The sequence below is a fragment of the Asterias rubens genome, chromosome 10, assembly GCF_902459465.1.
Source record: "Asterias rubens chromosome 10, eAstRub1.3, whole genome shotgun sequence".
Classification (NCBI taxonomy): domain Eukaryota; kingdom Metazoa; phylum Echinodermata; class Asteroidea; order Forcipulatida; family Asteriidae; genus Asterias; species Asterias rubens.
The window spans coordinates 9,291,460-9,311,524 of NC_047071.1; the positions used below are offsets into that span (position 1 = coordinate 9,291,460).

Here is a 20,065-nt window from a genome sequence, read left to right on the forward strand (position 1 = left end):
AAGTCACGTGGAAGTGGTATTTTGTCAAAATAAAGCTTTTGCCACTAAAATGTGTTTTGATGAGTGGAATATGAATAAGGGAATCAATGTACACTGCTAAAAGAGCTGGGCAAAATATCGCTGGGTAAACGCCATTTGTGATTTGTTGGTAAATTTTTGTTCAACTATTGAGTAAACTTAAGGGTTGGTTAAGATAAAAAAGTTACCAACGTTGAGTATAGTTTAAACAACAATTGTTGGCTAAACATTGTCCAATTAATTTGTATTGTTTATTAGATTTATCCAACCACGAATTGCTGGGTAGAAATTGGAGAAACACTCCCGGCAGATGGGCATTGTGGCGTGAAAGGGTGTGACGTTAACCATTTTGTTGTGAACCTTGTTATCGTGCGCACACGCGCTCATTACCAAGTCATGAAAGTTATAATGCGACGTCGATGATGGCTGACCACCAAGTGTTGAGATTACTGGAGGAGTGTGGCGTTAGCTCCCTAACGGACGTTTTCTGAGGTGAGAGTTGATAAATGTATCTCTAAAGTTTATAAGTACATGTTCTTATTATGATTTAGATCAAGAACGTGTGGGCCTGTCTGAAAACTCGGCTTGAGCTATGAATGCATGGCCTACCGCACGTTATTGCAGTTTCAGGGACATCGTCGACACACAACACACACACGACGCCACACGCAGAGCCATGCCTAGCCCTTGTGTAGTAGTAGTAGTAGCCTATATAACGTCCAATAGTATCCTTAGTTAACCCCCTTATCATTAACTTTGATTGATAATATCCCTTGATATAAAACATGTAGATGAACTTGGGTGAACATGTAATGTATAGCAATTAAAACAGCATGGGTTTGGTAGGCCTCTTCTTCCCAAGGAATGGGAAAACTGTTTTAATTATCTCCAAAGACTTGGTATTTTCTCCTTAGAAAATGGGTAATCGGTTCTGTTCTTCCAAAACGTTGAGTACATGCTATTATCTTGCCCAACTGTTTGCTTACTGATCTAAAAAAGTTGGGTTACATGTTCCTGATCTCCCCAAGGGTTGGGTACATGTGCACCGCCAACTATATTCTCCCTAAATAGTGGGCGCATGTGCTCCTATACCAAGCAGTGGGGGTACGTGACACTGTTTGACCTGGGACCGGGGTATGTCCCTATTTTTCCCTGATGCTGACAATTTGGAAACAAAATGACCACTTCTTGATAAAAAGGGAACACAAAAATCGAAGCAAAAAAAAAAGGACCCTTAAATTTACCATAATGACACTAGTTTTAAGAGTATTGGAAGCAGTGCATAGTTACACACAGCTACTTTTAAGATAGGATAGCTATGCCCATGCGTAACAGCTTTGCAATTAAATTTATTTTTGTTTACAACTCATATACAGATAATGAGATCGACATGCAGGCAATGAAGGTGCTGACCGAGGCAGATAATTTGCAACTTATTCCCAAAATCATCCATCGACACTCAACGGGTAAGTGATGAATTTCTCTGAAAACAAGCAGCCTTGCTTTGGTCTTCTATGTAACTGTTATCTGAATTTGTTTTATTTAAATGACTCCAGTATGTTTTGAAAACCCAATTTCATGAATCATTATGTTTTCAGAAATAATTACAATTCTTACAAACCCAACACAAAATAATAGTAACACACATGCCTACTAGTAAATTACTGTTACTCTTCTCAGTATACGGATCTGTCCTGATGTTCGTGCGTGGTTGTCTTCAGATTGTGCCGTCACCTTGTAAACCCTAACAAGGCGCTTTAAACAGCTCTCATAACTCAAAAAAATAACTCTGTATATCCTCTTGTTAAATAAAATACTAATGATCACTTTACTTGATATTTGAATGTTATATTAGGCGCTATATCTTAAGAACTGAGTATTAGGATATTAACAAGTTTTATTTATTATACTTGTTATGCCACAGGATATCATCAAGCCACAATAACTGAAGGATAGACACAAAGCTTCATCCCCAGCCCTTTGTGCTATCATTAGGCAGCGCTGATCTGGAGTCAAGAAATGCTTTTCCACAACCATCAGTCATGAAAGCAGTAGATGTGTACTACAAGGCACACTATGTGCTGGACTGCAAATACCAAGTTCAGTGCCAGGGGTATGGACTTTTTTTGAAACGTGTGTGTTCACCCAGCAAGGTGTGCAATCGAGAGAAACCACCACACTGAGAGGTGTAATGGCTTATCTTGCACATTAAAACGTGCTGTAAGTCACTGCAGTAATGCTGCACCCATCTAAAAGTATAAAAGGCTACCTAACAAGTTATAATTATTGTAGTCGGTGTGTGAGAGAATCACATTATAAAACTTTGTTTTAAAAAAATATGTTGTTGTTGATCCTTAGGCAGTCTTATTATAGTTGGTGTGTAATAGTAGCAGATTCTTAACTTTGGTATGAAACAATATTATGAGTAAATATATTACATTTTGAAAGTGTACATCCCAGTAACGTCCGACCTGTCTGACTTGTCATGCAAGTGTCATCAAATTGAAGTACTTTGCTTTACACAATAACTCTCATTGTTTTAAAAGTCACTGCAGCAATGTCTGCTGAACCCATTTACAAGTATATAAGGCTACCTAACAAGTTGATCATTAGGCAGTCATATTGTAGTCGGAGAGTAAAAGTAGCAGATTCAAAAAAATTGTTTTAGTTTGAAACAAACAGGCTTTTTCCGTTGATTTTTTTTCTGGGGGATGGGGCGTTTAAGTCAGCAGCTTTAACGGTTTTATGAGTAAAATAGCCTATGTTTGTATTTATTTGTGCAAAAACGTTGTTTCATTGCTTGTTTGATGTTCACAAATAAAAAAGGAAAAGCAAAGAAGTACTTTCTGAAGTCTTTCATTAAAGGGACACGTTGGCTTCGGGTTGCGCTTTATTGGGCGTTTTTGGGCTATGACAAGCGTTTGATGTTAAATGATTACGGTTGGAAAGATGTTAAAAAAGTAGAATATAATGATCTACACAAACATGCCTTAGAAATGCTTCGCTTTTGCTAACTTTCTCGAAACAAAACGCTCCGCCATTTATGGGGGTCAAGATTTTGACTCCCATAAATGGCCGCCAAATTCACTAGTCTTATTTCCAGTCGCAGCCTTTGAACTATACGACTGAGCAATTATTAACCATTTTACGAACCCCATTTGTATCTATCTCTTCCTCCATGGTTACCAACAACAAAAAACAGTTCATGAACAAAAATAAAAGGGCCTACGTTGAATTAACTTTTTATAAATCTATCTAAGCAGCAAGTTCAGCCCACGTCCCGGGGCCGAGCGGCTGCCGTCCAGCGGGCCATCATCCCCCGCGGCCAGACCTCCCCAGACGCACTGAACTCCCCGTTCTTGCTCGTACGATGTAGGATTTTAGCGGGGCCAGTCTAGTAATGCGAATACTTTGTACACGAAAGAATGTCTAGTACCCGTTTTACTAATACTAATAGTGCATGTGATTCTGTAGTCGTGTGTCTCTTTTTGCCTCGGGCCTTTGCAGCAAAAAGACGAGATTATTTAATACCAACTAGCGAGTGGAGTTGAAACAAAACTACAGCTACAGAATTCATCCTCTCATAAAACATCTGCTCAGACATGTCGGAGAGGCGTTTACCGTGTTTACCGCGTAAGTATAGTATGCAATTGCGAGTCACATATATACCCCACAGTTCGTTTTTAGATACAAAATTACAGGGACTTTACTTCTCTGTCCTTTCCCTATGCTGTTTGCATGTACATGTAGAGTCACAGGGCAACAGGACAGTGGTGTCTATCTAATACTAGTCCATCGCCATAGGATAGATGTCACTTGTCTTATTTGCCAACATGATCCTTTCTTCGGGGTATACATTCATTGTTTTATAAAATAATGTTTATGTCTATTTATGGGGATGTAATTCCTTGACCTTGGTCTTGGACGGTACTATTTGAGGTAGCTCCTGTTTACATTGCTCAGAATCATTTGACAGCAAAATTTACTGTGCGATGCATCTGAACAGGGAGCACATACTGCAAATGGTAGTTGGCAAGGAAAGCTAAAATAAAGTAATACTCTTGTCCACAAAAATGAAGCTTCCATAGGCCCTTTTCGAAACCACGGCTTCGGCTTTGGATTCGGCTTCAGACTCCGTCCTCTTGTCTGAATCCCTACGCAAAGCACGCTCAGTATTGTCCAAACATCTGCGGGGCCAAGCTAGCCCGAGCTGAATCCAAAGCCAAAGCCGTGGTTTCAAAAAGGGCCATAGTCTAGAAGAACTCTTTTCAAAAATTACAAAACAAAATCAGAAACGGGGAACAATTTTATTATTTTGTAACATTTTTGTATTGATACTTGATTGCCAGGTCACAGTGAAAGTTGGGTGGTGATGTGATTATTGAAGCCGGTATGGACAAGAAAGAGTACACGTACATCAAAGAAGTTTTCCAAGCACGGTTAGATGACAACCAGCTTCTTCGCAGGACAGGAAAACTCTGCTAATTAGGCCTGGGCGACCAGTGAAAATTACTAATCGACTAGTCGCACCTCCATCCAATAGTTGTGACTACGACACTAGTCGCGACAAATTTTTAATTATCACGATGCACTGTGGCAATGTGTGCCGCAAGCACAATATAGTCTAATTCAAGCGGAAAAGATTGAAGATTTGTGTCACTGATGTCTGACTGTGTTCTGTAAGTAAATTATGTTGTCATGAATAGTAATGAGTGACTAAATTGGTTCACCAAACAGGTAGACACAATTTTTTTTAAACTATTTTTGTAGCACGTTTAACCGGATAGTTGAAAACAATAGTCGCGACTCGACTAAGGATTCAATAGTTGGAGTCCGACACTAGTCGCCCAGGCTTACCGCTAATGGTGCAAGGATGGCTTCTACCCACAGCCGCCATCCCCCCCCCTAATACCACCACCACTACTACCAACAGAAGAACTTGTAGCAAAACACAAATCCAGATTTTCCACTTCTTAAATTTAGTTTCCACAATTTGGCTACAAAAATGTCTGTACAGGTGTGCATAAGACATAAGGTCAGTGCATTATTAGCATTATTGGCAAGTTGTAGAGTTTGTATGTAATCAAATAGAATCTTTGTCACAAATTTATAGGAACTTTATAAAACAATATGGTCAATTTATTGAGACATGTTTTTACATTTCACAGCAGTACACGATGTATTTGCAAACATTAATTAAATTTGTCCTTTGTCAAAGAACACTATAGTCCCATGCAGTATCCTTAGTAATAGTTGGTGTATCTCCTCAATATTTATGCATAAAAATAATAAACCTGTGACAATTTGGGCTAAATTTGGCAATAAAAGCTGCAAGAAACAGTGAAAGAAAAACACCATTGCAGTATAGAAACAAGTCCTTTGACATGCCTCTCATCATGTAGACTTTATCAAGTGAGTTTTATGATCACAAATTAGTAATTACCAACATCTAAGGTATAAAGTCCCTTTAGAGAGACCAATGCCTTAAATCGAGTGATTTGGTTGTAAAATGCATTGTATGGTTAGAAAGGATGTTTTAAAAGTAGAATAGAATGATCAACACAAGTATGACTTGAAATTGGGTGGTTTTCCTTTAAAACTTTTACTTATTCGAACTAACATGGTCTGCTAGTCAACAATATGACTAGTTCTAAAACATCATTCTAAAACAGCATTTCATAACAGGCATGTGGTTTGAAATCAAAATACACTTGCAAGGGTTAAGGTTAAAAAATTGAAATGGCACTGTGTTTATCAAACTTGTTGCATCTATGATCCATGTCTCTTTATGAATACAGAATAAAGATATTTCAGATAAATTTATTTGAATACGGATTGTTTATGTTTTTGCATTTTGTTGTTCTTGTGTGTTTTTTGTTACAAAATATCGAAATCTCAAATAATACAATAAATATGATTGTATAAACAATTGGCCATGTACTTCAAATTAAACTTAATCATATGTCGTTGTGATGAAAACAAACTCTGCTCACATCACATTCAATGATTTGTTGACATAAGTAATGTGCAAAAAAAAAATAATAATAAGTTTAAGTATTGACATGTGTTAATTTAGGAATAAGAATCTACTTGTTGACAACGGGAAATATTGCCATTTGTTAAACCTGTTTTGCATAAATCATGTGTAAATGAAAGTTGAAACTATCTGGAAATATACCCCTGATTTTACAAACACAGTAACCAGGTAGTGTTACTCTATTTCCAGTACCATTCTGACATGACACATGTTGTCTGTGAAGGCTGGCTGGGTGGCAAAGTCATTTGTTGTGTACATCATGCTGCCCTGGTGTACATGTCATTCCTGTGATGTCGTGCCAACTCTAATGGTGGTCCAGAACAAGGTGCCTCAAGATCTTTTCAAATATAAACACAAAATTTTTTGAAACAATTAACAAAATAAAAATTGGTTATTTGTACATGTATATGGAATATAAAACCCATGCACTTGATGTTGATTCATTAAAGTGACATTTTAGCAAATACTACCTCCCTGCAGCCGATTTCACGAAACTTTACGCAACTGCGTGAGTCCACTTGCGCAATTTTAATGGCGCAAGTTGCTCCATAAACGTTGCACAAGTGGACTTACGCAGTTGCGTAAAGTTTCGTGAAATCGGCTGCTGGTCAAAGACATGATGTTATTAGGATGTGGCTGTTCAGTGTGAAGTATTTTGGTAATGCAACGTTGGCGAAGGAGGCTGTTTACAAGTAACTACAATGAATGAAAGCTTAAATTTGTGTTTCCTTATTAAATGTTTGTTTACACATTTACTTTGTTTCCTTTTTTTTGGGGGGGGGGGGGACACAGATCAAAATATCATGTAACAAAACTGGACTGCTTTGACAGTACATGTGTATATTGTTATACATGCACATGCCATTGACAGTATGAAATAATCAGTCTCTTACTGCCAAGTTTGAGAAGCATTCATCCGGCCTTTGTTTGCAGCATGACCTGTCCTGTTGTGTTGGCATCTCCCTACAGTTGGTACAAACCCACCAGCTTGGCAAGAGCTTTGCGGAGGTGGATGATGTGGACTTGGAGGTGCCGGGTTTGATGAGGTCTCCAAGATGTTTACGCCAAGTCCTGGCATCTGCTCACATAGTACCTTCAACAAGAAATTGAAAACCATTGATATAACTTATTATATTAGTTCTCGAAAATTTTATTTTTTATTGTTTGAAAGGTCACACTTCTTTGAAAGAATTCGGGTTGACTTGGGTACGAGTTGACTTGGGTACAATATTTTGGGTAAACTGTTAAAAATATACAAAAAACATTTCATAAATCTGTACTATTTTTAAAATGTACTTCTACAATTTTTACAAAAGCCCTCCCCTTCCCAGCCAGATAAACGACTCTTTTAATTGTAGCATCAAAGTAAATTAGGGTAAATTATGCCAAGTCATTAGTACGCTGGGCACTCGATTCAAATCCCCACCCCCATCTATGCACCGAGTGAATAGATCTACAAAATTATATGTAAACTAGTCATAGTACATGTACATTATGTACTCTCACAACTCTGTGCTGCGGCTGTCTCATGGCTGTGAATTTACGTGTCATGTCCACAATAATAACTAACAATAACATTGCATTGGGTATAAACAATCACGGTCCGTTCTCTCTCTCTCGGCGGCTAGTCCATGTCCCACTACATTATTCTTACCCTGATTGGCGAGGTGTCCTTTCCTTCTTTTTGGACGTGTCTTCAATCATCTCTTTGCGTAGAGCAATGAGCTGAATCTGTGTTTTTCGGCGATCCATTTTGACAGCAAAATGGTGTGTTTACATTTCACACAACGTCGTATGGTAGAGAACGGTATATTACCTCGTGTTCTTCTGGTAGGTTTACCAGGCCATTGGCTACGGCGCCAGCCTAACTGCTGTGCATCGCGCATAAACGGACGATCGTTTTGACGGCTTGAAAAACGTATATATTTCGCGGGCCATGTTTCGGGGTCAGAGGTCAGTGTTTGTTTTTTTTAATTACCATTCACTAATTACAACACATTAAATGTGTTTTATTGCAAGAACAACTTTAAATAAGTATAAGGAACACCCTCAAACGTGAAATTTTGTGAAATCTGAAGGCAACGTGTTCCTTTAAACACCCCCACGTGACGCACTCCCACCAATAGGAATAGCGAAACTGTTTGAGGTATTTATGAATAAACAATTAACTAAGGTTTAAAAAAATCAGTTTCCATGTTATTTACAAATTTGAAAAAAAAAACAGACCTGAGAGGGCGCTGTTCGTGACGTCAATCGAGGCGCGATGAATCGCATGCAGTGCCAACACAACATAGTGACGCTTGGCGCAAGCTAAAAACATGCCCTCAAGGTTGAAACAATACCTGGTTTTTTGTCGCGTTAGGCAAAATGCTCCTTTAGGTTCTTCAGGTACCTTCTTCGACTTCCCCACTAGCTGGACAAATTATTGGGATCGCGTCATGTTTTAGAAAAGAACTTTTTTCTTCATGTCAAAGTGTATTCCGGATTATCGAAGCACGACGGCTCGAAGTGTTTGCTGCACAGCGCTGGAAAATACGTCGGACCGGACCACTTTGCAAACTGACACCATCTTTAGTTGTTTTGCTGCATCCAGCATCAATATACCTGGTCGACATTGCCGGGAAAATGCAAGAAAAAACCTTTTTCAAAACGTACAAACCCACGACTAGGACTTGATTGACTTGCACGAACGTGTGTTCGATGTTCGATCGAGGCAACATCTTCCTCGATTGACGTCACAAAAGGGGTAGGCGGAGTCATCCCCACACAACTTTATTTAATTTGTTAAACATATAAATCGTTAAAATTGTTTTATTGTTCAGGAACAATTATTATACTCTAATGTTTGAAGAATTGTTTTTCTAGGTGACTTTAAAAATCACACTGAAACACATACACATGATTGTAGGCCACTTTACATTGTGTGCAAAAAAACAACAATGTATGATCCTTCAAACTGCATAAGGACACATTCTGACAAACATTCACTGCGATTAGGTTCAATACTAGCTTGTTATTTACTTATTTTTTAGAACAAAAAAATTAGCTGTTGCAAACAACTTACGGCAACCAAATGGACCGATGGTAAAATTGCATGAAATAGTTAGACACTGGACACTATTGTTGCAAAGACTAGTCTTCACAGTTGGTGTATCTCAACATATGCATAAAATATTAAATCTGTGAAAATTTGAGCTCAATCGGTCGTCGAAGAAGCAAGATATTAATGAACGAAAAAACACCCTTGTCGCACCATGGTCACACCAGTTGTGTTCTTTCAGATGCTTGATTTCGCGACCTCAACTTCTAAATAATTATGAGGTATCGAAATCAAATTCGTTGAAAACATTATCATTTTCTCGAAAACGACGTCACTTCAGAGGGAGCTGTTTCTCACCATGTTTTTTACTACCAACCTCTCTCTATTACTCGTAATCAAGAAAGGTTTTATGATAATAGTTACTTTGAGAAGATTCCAACAGTGCCCACTGCTGGCCGGAAGTTTGACCCAAGCAGAGTCTTTCTCGAAGGTTAAATGACAACACAACAAACAGGTAACTAAGTGAAACGATAACATGTCAATGAAGTAGCAAACTTAACACATCGGGGCGCTAATCTGACATAGCCAGGGGTATGTGGAACAGATTTATGAAATAAAAATTAATAATACTTTCCAATTTAGATGGAACTCTTGGCTTTGTATCTGCCCATACCTTACGCGTGTACACTCCCATCGCACTGTCTTCGACGGTCATTGACGGTCGCTGACAGTTTTTTTGGTTTTTTTTGTGTTGGCCTCTAAAGTTCAGAAATTACGAAGGCGACGGCGACGGCGACGGCGACGGTGACGGCGATGTCGACGGCGACGGCGACGGCGAGGTCGACGGCGACGGTGACGCGAAGTGTCGTCTTTAAAACACCATAGACGTCGACTACCATGCCTCGCTCATCACAACACAGCGTACGAGACAGACCATACACAAGTAGTATGCACGAAGCAAACTTCGCGTGATTGGCTGCTGAGATCGGGCCCGTGGTAATTGTTTGTGATCACAATTACCACGGGCCCGATCTCAGCAGCCAATCACGCGAAGTTTGCTTCGTGCATACTACTTGTGTATGGTCTGTCTCGTACGCTGTGTTGTGATAAAAAAAAACGCGGCATTTCCACGCGTATCTCTTGGCCGATCCGAGATTATTATCCCAACTGGGAACCTGCGTTTACCGCCCGAGTACGATTACGGCCAACTCATTACGTGATGATCAGGCGGACCCATTTCCGGCCGATTGCTCCCGTCCTGTGTACTTCGCTGGTACTACTAGAAGCGGAGCTCAAGGTTGTAGACCCGACCGACCAAATTGCCCACACGTGTTTTGGGGTCCCCAATCGTTGTGCACGTGACGTGCGGAAGCGGAGAGTTAATACTCCCAATTCTGGGTGTGAATGATGCAGATAAATATAACCGCAGTCTCAGACTTGAAATCAAGTCTAGTCGTGGATGGAAGTTGCGTCACACACTTCTAAATCGGGGACTTAATTCTTACTCGGCCGTAAAGCGACATTTTATCAATTCTGAATTGGGACATTCTTCGAACACGGGGATGACGTCGAGGGGTCGTGGGTCGTGGGGGTCGAGGGGGTTTTAGAACAACCCCCAAAAGTAAGCTTTCCATTATCCCAGGTTGGACTCCTCCGTTGCAGGCAACGTGACGGAGTCCAGGGTATAAAGGTCCCGTACAATAATTGTACGGGACCTATTGCGAAAAAAATTCAAAATCTGTTAAAAATATTTCTACCTCACTCGGGAGTCTGAACTTTTACTCACATGTTCCTTTCATTTCATTTCATTTTTCATTTATTAATTTCACAGGCAAAAATTCAAGCACAGACAATAAGAACAGTAAAAAAAAAGAAAAGAACATACAATACAATAACAAAAAAAGCAGCACCCCTGAAGGATTTTTAAAAAGTAAACTAAATTACTGTCGAGTTAATCTCCTGATGCCACAATTTACGAAGAGACAAAAGGGGACATTACAGATGGACATTATTAAAACATGGCATACAGTATAAAAATATAGAACTATACAAGCAGTTAAAACTATAAAAGCACTAATGGGCATTAAAAATACAAACTCGTTAAAAGAGAGATCCTAGTTAATTATTATGCAAAAGCCACTATAAATTTGAGAAATAAAAAACAGCAGCAAGGTATTTGAATGGGCAAGGCAACTAGAAAGTTAAACTGTTTTGGTCAAGGGGACCTCCTCGCCAGGGACTAATAAATGATTTCTGAGGGAATTTGTGAAGGAGGATAACTATGGATAATTGTAACTTTAATGCAGGCCGGTAGTTCGTCCCATAATCTAGGGAATCTGTGAAAAAGAGAATGATGGGCAGCATTGGAACGAGCCCGATGATGGACAAATTTAACAGATTCGATATGTCTACAATTAATGGGAATTAGAGTGTCCGTGCCAATGTCAAATTTGTTATATAAGCATTTAATAACAAACGTAATTGAAAGGAAATGAACTCTGTTGATTAAAAGAGGCAGACCCAGCTTGACACACCCGTCAGAATATTCAATTTCATTTACAGAATCAATTAAAACCCTTCTCGGCAGACCCAAACAAAAACGGGTGAATCGCCTCTGTACCTTCTCTAGCGTGTTTTTGCTGAGTCGAAAGAACAGGGCACCAGACTGGAGCTGCGTATTCAAGTATGGGTCTGCTAATTGAGCGATAAAGTAAAGTCAGAATGTAAGGGTTTCTAGTTTTAACTACTTCCTTGTAGTTGGAACTCCAAGCTCGCATTATTTAAAATTGTTTAATTTTCTCCTTTGGTGTTAATATTTTGTGAAAAGAAAATTGAAATTATAGTGAGGGACACTATGAATATATGAACGGAATTTCAGCTTCTCAAATCAGGTAAAAAATAAAGAAAATTGTAGTCAAATTTGTGTTGGCATTGTAAAGAACCTGTATACACAGGACGTCCGTGCAGTGGCAATGACTGACGTCCTACCAGGGCTAGCTTTCCATATCTGTGAAAGTCTTTAGACCTTTCTAATTATTGATGAATGCGAATCACCTCATGTCACAGATACTGATTTTTGACTCAACCAATTACTCTGAGCACATTGTTCTACATTTCCAATACCTTAAATTGTGTTTTCCCACGACCATAAACGACTGGTGACAAAAAGTGTTACTCACTGGTTATATGATTGAGTCGATATTCACACACAGGAAAAACGTTAGCTTGTTGAACATGACCGACTGTGTCCAGAGTTATAACTCCCGTAGAGGGTAGCAGTAGCACTAGTTGTGGTAAACAAAAGGCCAAAACCAAAGCAAACAATTCGGATGGATGTTCTTGAACTTCACAACTGACGATTGTATCATTTGGATGGAGAAGAAACAACGATGAAAATAACTTTATTCCACATTGTGATCCCACAGTGCTTCAACCAACAAAATAATAATAATAACTAAAGGCTAACGTTCACTATGGTCACTTTGATAGCATTGTGCCTCCATTCAGTATGGTGGCCTTGAGCCACAATATCGTTCACTAGGGTCACTTTGATAGCATTGTTCCTCCATTCAGTATGGTGGCCTTGAGCCACAATATTTATACCACGCCCGATATGGGTCGTAAACTCAGAGGCATGCTCTGTGTTAGACTTGTGGACAAATCGGCCCCACGCGCTGAGATGTGGTCTCGCGAGATCACATGCTCTCGCGCGAACTGATGGCTCCCCGATTTTGACTCCTCATTAACGACTTGTACAAGCTGACAGCAGTATGTATTCATGTATTCAAGTACGAACGCGGTATACCTTCACTGTTGCCGCGGAGACAATCGTGCAGACGAGTCCATTTTTATAAGAGGGTAGTAATAGTTTCTAAAACTGTAAAGCTTGAACCGGAGGGCATCTGTGAATCTTTTTTATTTTGATTTAACTGCTTTATTAGTTGATTAGGGATTAACTTAACAAAGTCATCTTCAAATGCATTACTATATATCTGTTTAATATCCGTGAGCTGCCTCATGCAAACAAATAATGCCCACGGTCAATGGTAATGGTCCAATGCAGTCCTTTAACCCGATGTGTTCTGCTCGGACTGTGTATAAATTAAACTTGCTATAAGTCCATGGACAGTACGTTACGTCAAATTACCAATCAAAATGTGTTTTAAATATGACAGCTGGACAAGTTGCACCATAAAATATAGTTTGTATTACTATCAGTCCCAAAATTCATTATTTGTTTCCTGACAAATGTTTTTTTATTTTAAGTTTTCATCTAAAAAGCGATTTTGAAAACCATGGTCGACATGTGGAAGTTTGATATGTGAGTCTTGTGGACAAGTTTCACAGGGCAGTCGTGTGCGGATCGCAGGGATTCCGGAAAAATTTCAGTAACTCTTTTCAGATGTCGATGTATTTTAAAGGTATTATAGCTAATCATCGACATACACTCTACTTGCCCAAGATATTGCAAGACAAGGTTTCATATAACAGCTGTACTTTTAATTTTTTTTTTAGCAACTGTAACCACGAAAAATACTTCTCACTTCCAAGCAATCATAACAATTAATACATGTATAAGGGTCAAATAGGGTAAAGACACCGTGAAATGCAAAAAAGGAATAGTGACTCAAATTGTAGTTTGCCTCAAACAAAAAACAAGAAATATATTTATTGATAAATCGATCAACAAAAGCAAACCAGTGGTTGAAAAAAATAAATTAAATTGAGCAATAAACAATGAAAATACCTTCAGACTAATGGATATTGATGGTAGAAACTGTAAATAAAGAAAAACGTGGAGTGTTTCCCTTTCACCTCAAGGTTGCTATATAAACATAGTGAGTAGTTGACCACGGATTTTGCAAAACCTGTTTATTACAAAACACTTTAAACAATTTACAAACTAGGCGATACAGCTCGATGGTCCGAAGGTTCAATAGTCTGAAGGTTCGATAGTCCAAATTGACAATAAGGTCCGATAGTCTGAATTGACAACAAGGTCCGATAGTCCGAATTGACAATGAGGTCAGATAGTCCGAATTGACAATAAGGTTTGATCATCGATTCGGACTATCGGACCTTATTCGGACCAGTGAACCTTCGGATCAATGAACCTTCGGACTATTGAAACCTACTTCATTTTGGGACTAATGAACCCCCTGTTATGGGAAATTTGTGCGTTCAGACAATCGAACCTTCGGACTATTGAACCTTCGGACTAACGGACCTTCGGGTGGAGACCGCTAGAAGACCGTAAAGAAATGTAAACAGTGGTGGATAGGGGAAAACCAACTTGAAGGAACATTTTAAACGGGTTTTCTACCTATGTTGCACAACCGCCTAACCTTTATACATTATCAAACCCTCTCAGACTGTGCTTTGGATATTTAAGTATTTGGATTGGAAAGAATAAATTTTAACTAAAATGAGCAAAATAATTTTTGGTAATTGCACAGTATGAATGTCATTCTTACATTTGGAACCAATCAGAATGCACCATCCACATCAGTCAAGAACCTTGGTGCATATTTTGATTGAATTGTCTATGACTGATCAAATAGACCTGCTTTCGATTTCGCCAAACTCTTTCCAAATTGTGTTAATCTTACGACTTGAGTTGAGTCCCAGCCTTGCACCGTAACATGCAAACCCTAAGATTAACGTTTCGTGAAATCGGCTCCAGCTTTGCAAGTCTGTTCGATTTCATGAGTCACAGATTAGGAAGTATGTATCTGACGATGCATAACATCATAACATCATGTGATTCACAGCCATATTATTTCTCGGTTAGATTGTTATAATGGGCTGCCCTTACAAAATTTTCCCATGGTGTTTTCCCATGGGAAACCCATGATGATTTCCCATGGGCGATTCCCCATGGGAAACCCAAGGAGAAATTGGACCCCATGTATACATGGGAGAACTTCCCATGGGATATTTCCCATGGATTCACATGGGGTTTTTACCCATGCACCCCATGGTGTTTTTCCCCCTATACCCATGGGGTTTTACCCATGCACCCCATGGTGTTTTCCCCCTATACCCATGGGGTTTTACCCATGCACCCCATGGTGTTTTCCCCCTATACCCATGGGGTTTTACCCATGCACCCCATGGTGTTTTCCCCCTATACCCATGGGGTTTTACCCATGCACCCCATGGTGTTTTCTACCTTATACCCATGGGTTTTTACCCATGCTCCCCATGGTGTTTTCTCCCATAACCCAATGGGGTTTTACCCATGCTCCCCATGGTGTTTTCTACCCTATACCCATGGGGTTTTACCCATGGTGTTTTCTACCCTATACCCATGGGGTTTTACCCATGGTGTTTTCTACCCTATACCCATGGGGTTTTACCCATGCACCCTATTTTTTATTTTGTTTACCCTATACCCATGGAGTTTTACCCATGCTCCCCAGGCACCGAGGTGTTTTTTAACCAATACAGCTCATGGGGTTCTATTCGAACCCCCATAATGGTCTGCACTCCATTTGTAGGTTGACTTACTAGGCCTATGAAAGCAACTATATTAATTCAAAAGATGCAATCATTCTTTAGTTACAATTGTGCTCTGGAACACGTTTATTTGATACTGATGCAACAATTATTGGAATTAGAATTAACTTTGAAGATCATGGCCCAATTTCATAAAGCCTGCTGTTAGCACAAAAATGTGCTTAGCATGAAATGTCTTCCTTAACAAAAACAGGATTACCAACCAAATTTCCACACGATCTCCAGTATAAGCAAACAACAGCCGAATGCCAGTAACAAGCAATACGCGACAAATTCAAATTTGGCTGGTAATCTTGTTTTCATCAAGGAAGAAATTTCATGCTAAGCAAATTTTGTGCTTAAAGGCTTCATGAAATTGGGCCCATATATATGTACAAACAATTATAGTGAATTTAAGAATACTATTATCTTGACTTGAAAAACATTTCACACAAAGATTTCTGTAACTTTTTCTGTGAAATGCTTTTTAAAGGTGAAGAGTGTTTGAAATATTACTTTTATTCTCGACTCTGACCAAGCAAGGTGATTACAAGTGGTATGGCAAGATGGTAACAGTAGCACATAATTTTCAATGCATGACACAATTAGGCCTTAACCATTAAAACCAATCGAAAGTGACAACAAACAAGTTAAAGTGTGTACTGCATTTTCAAAACTAATGGGATGTTGATGCTGCACATTGGATGTTGATTCTACCCTATACCCATGGGGTTTTACCCATTTTGCTTTTATTGAGTTATTTCAATATAATACAAGGCTTTACTGTAGATTATTTACACAATAGTCTTTTGGGGGGTACTAGATACTTTGCATCTTTATGGTTTGACTCGTCAAATCATAATGAGGATCATTATATTGGCAACCCATGATAAGGTAGATGAAAGACTGACAAGTATTCAACCTCCAAACAACTTAGCTCGAGCACCAAGGTCATTGTTACATAGACGATTTTGGAAAGGGTCTGAATGGAGGTCTTGGATTATATTTTTTTCTATCCCATGATTAATCGGGATTCTTCCAGATAATTATCTAAAACATTGGTTACTGTTGGTACAAAGTCTTGCAATTTTTTTTTGTGAAGAGCTCGTAAAGTTTAAACACGTTGTTGCAATAAAATTGACGAAGAAAACTGCTTGTGTATCAATTATGTGTATTATTCAACAACTGTGTGTGATCCTGAAACAAAAAGAACTAGACATTAGGTGTTTGTGAACAAACACAAAGCTGTTCCGTGTTCTTTTGCTTTGATTATGTGTTAACAATACCAAGGAGTCTATAACTGAATGTTTGAAAAATACTGTACAGTGTCTTGAGTTACGGTGCCACTTCATGGGGTCACGGTAACCTAAGGCTAATCTCTAACGCCCAAGGAGTCTGTAACTGAAAAAAAGTTAGAAAATCGGTTGTGTAGTTCTTGAGATATGGTGCCACTTCTGGTTGACCCGGAAGTAGAGGTCAACTTGGGGTCATGGATTTTCAAAGTTTATTTTTAATGCCTTAGGAGGATAAAACTGAACCAACAGGATTGAAAATCGGTTGTATAGTACTTGGCGTATGGTCCCACTTCCGGTTCACCCGGACGTAGAGGCCAACATGGGGTCACGAGTTTTCACAGTCAATATTAATGTCAAGGAGTCTGTAAGTGAAAACAAATTGAAAATCGGTTGAGTAGTTCTTGAGATATGGTCCCACTTCCGGTTGACCCGGAAGTAGAGGTCAAATTGAGGTCACGGTTTTTCCAAATTTTTCTCCTATCCCCAAGGAGTCTTATAACTACAAACAGTCGACATTCTTAAAGAAGAATGTCGTCTTCCTGTGATAATTTATCTCGGGATGTCGACATCCTAAAAGTAGGATGTCGTCTTGCTGTGATAATTTATCTCGGTATGTCGACATCCTAAACGTCAGTTGTCATCTTCCTGTGATAATTTATCTCGGGAAGTCGACATTCTAAAAGAAGAATGTCGTCTTCCTGTGATAATTTATCTCGGAATGTCGATATCCCAAAAGTAGGATGTCGTCTTCCTGTGATAATTTATCTCGGGAAGTTGACATCCCGAAAGTAGGATTTCTTTTGTTGAAAGGATTTTACTTGTATACGTTTTGTTAACTAGTATTACATTTCCAACAATATTTATAATATCCATGGTCATAAACTACGTTAAACTGAAATAATGGACGAAACAAAATGTCCCACCTAAAACTCCATAAGGTTTGGAACATAATGGTCCCGCAAGTTCAAATACGCGCGAGACTTGCTTAGTCTACACAGAAGGTAATAAATCATTTATTACAAGCAAATGCAATCGTACAATAATAGAAAACAAAAACTAAAAATCAATGCAAAACACATGTAGGGGATGGAGGGGCCCATAAAAAGCAAACCTTGACGAGTACGGACCCCCCCCCCCTTTTTCTAACGAAGAAAGCAATGTAAGCAATTCTATTTAGTGGGTGTAATCTTATGTAGCGGCAAAACAATTCAAATGTACAGGAAGAACAAACACAAAAACAGTTAAGCCCCACAACTCTTGCTGGGAAAAAAACCATGTCGAAATATACCATTGTTATCCATTAGAGACGTTTTGTACTCACTTTGGTTGGGGAGCGAGGAATCTAGCAAAAACACACGAAAATCCAATGGCTGGGACATCAGTTTATACACCAGACAAATCTATTATATGGATATTCTTTTGAATATATATTTTGTGCATATGGTCCGTGATTTATCCTTTTGATCACCATCAGCCGGGCCCCATGTATAATAAACTTCAAGGGCTGACGATTGCACTTTTGGTATTGTCATTGTTAAACTCCGGTTCCATTGTGTGCTGTCTGTTACCCTCCACGCATAGATTTTCTTGTGAATAGTAGCTGTGTATGATTCATGGTTCGCTGAATAACGTGGCGATAACAAACTTTTATCCTTTTGAACTGAATGCTTGATTTATTATCTAGAGGTAAATGCTTTAGGCCAGTAAGAGTATTGTGCACGTACACCATGTAGTTTTTGTTGGAAACCGTTCGCTAACAGCCATTTATGTTACCCTTTGAAATAAAATCAGAAAATTTATAAGTTTGCTTGTTGCATAAAATTAAATTGAAGATGATGCCTGAATTGATTTTTACGATCAGAGTTGGACTCTAGACTGACGTGTTGGACTCCTTGAACACTCCAAGTGGTTCAATAGGTAGTGCAATTCCAATACTTATGCTGATGTTCTCATGATGTCAGCATCAACAGGAAGTTCCAACAACGTTGTCCCCTTGTACAATTAAATATGCAAATATGGGTCACGTGGTTAATACATAACGATTTAAAAAAAAATTTGGGTCGGTGGTTTGATGTTTGATCTAGTACAAGTTGATTTCACAGAACTCTTAACCACCAAACTCTGCGCTTATGATCACCATTTTTCGCTTACTGTGTTTTTAAACATCATCGTGTCATGCATGCACACAGGTTATGTTGGGCTAACATTTGAGAAAAAGAAAAGGCAACACTATCGATATAAAGATACGAATCAAACTTAAATATTACAAAAAGAAATATATTTTTAGTTTTGGGGGATAAAAAAATATTGATTTCGGACGGAGATTCGAACTCGCAATTCTCAGATGTGTAGTCGCGACTGATGACCGCTAGGCTAGAAGGGCACGATATAAAAATGGTGGGTTTTTACATGTGTGCATCAACAGAGGGGATTATGATCCGGCGAAATAGTTCTCGTTTCATGATTTTGCGACCATTGTCACTAAATATGAACTGCTAACGCCTATAACTATTAAGTAGGGTTGAAATGTAGTATTAGATGCCTTAAGGGGGTTTTTGACGACGACGTCGATGTCGTCAAAAACCCCTATCTAATCACGCACGTTCGTTTTAACGAAACCCATGCACAGAGTAATTGGTCCAGAACGCGGTTAGAAAAACAAGGACAAATTTAACGCACGTTCTAACGAAAATCCCAAACCTCCGTACTTTGTGTGTGTACAGAGTAATGTGTCCAGAACGCGGGTAGGAAACAAAATAGTATAGACTCCTCTCAAGAAGTCAACAACTCATTGAGGTACATACTGTGTTGTATTACCAAAGAGAATGTTTCACAATAACATGAAAGTGACTGCATCAAGTTTACAAATTAAAAATTCAACTGAAGACCACGTGGTTAATTAATTAAGAATTTTAACACTTTTTTGTTAGAGTAAAGCTTATGTTCTAAGCTTCAATTTGATATATGATTTAACTCTTTTATCCTCATACTTTAGGAGACGGGGCCTGAACAAAAACGCTGTACAAACGCTATGGGGTTTTAGGCGGAAACAAAGAATAGCAACAATAACTAGACATTAGGTGTTTGTGAACAAACACAAAGCTGTTCCGTGTTCTTTTGCTTTGATTATGTGTTAACATTACCAAGGAGTCTATAACTGAATGTTTGAAAAATACT

General features: G+C 38.8%; 1 protein-coding gene across 1 annotated transcript in view; it reads right to left on the reverse strand.

Moving 5' to 3' along the window:
- LOC117295747 (uronyl 2-sulfotransferase-like) overlaps positions 1-18,248 on the reverse strand; it is a 48,665-nt gene extending 30,417 nt beyond the window's left edge. The window contains exon 1 of the mRNA XM_033778477.1: positions 18,210-18,248. The gene's annotated coding sequence lies outside the window, so the exon portion shown is untranslated. The remainder of the gene's footprint in view (positions 1-18,209) is intronic.
- Positions 18,249-20,065: the final 1,817 nt, after the last annotated feature.